Source organism: Nannospalax galili, unplaced genomic scaffold (assembly GCF_000622305.1).
Source record: "Nannospalax galili isolate Female #2095 unplaced genomic scaffold, S.galili_v1.0 scaffold280, whole genome shotgun sequence".
Taxonomy (NCBI): Eukaryota; Metazoa; Chordata; class Mammalia; order Rodentia; family Spalacidae; genus Nannospalax; species Nannospalax galili.
Genome location: NW_008347808.1, coordinates 891553 through 892110, shown reverse-complemented (window position 1 = coordinate 892110; position 558 = coordinate 891553).

The window sequence follows — 558 nt, the reverse complement described above, 5'->3', positions numbered from 1 at the left end:
GTTGCTTGTTATGTAGCCTTTAGCTATGCATATGGACTCTTAAGAAATTAATCTTTGGTTATACATTCCTTTTGGATGTTTAAGGCCATACAGTTGGCCCAGATAAACCAATTTATTTTTACTCTTAAGGTCATTTGAGGATCTGTTCCTCAGGGGTCACATGGGCTTGGGGGGAGCCGCTGGCTCCTTTCTTTTACCAGATCTGCCTATGTGAGGATAAGTCAAAGGTCCTGCTTGACCATGGCTGGCTACAATTGGAAGCATGGAGGAAATGTTTCCTCTGTGTTGCCCCACCTCTTTGTAGACTGGACACTGGTTCAAGTCCATCTGGTGGGGTCTCCTCGGCCTCCTTGATCAAGAGGACAGGTGACCCACCACAATTAAAGGACATTTTTAGAGATGTTCATAGTCCCCTGGAACTAGTCGACCTAGGAGGGCAAGGAGCAAAAAGTGTCCTTTATGTCCCTCTGACCAAATTATTATAGACCTCAAAGTATGTCTGTTAAACACTGAAGAAGGTTAGTTCCACCAGTCTCATACTTTTAATTACTGTGTGCG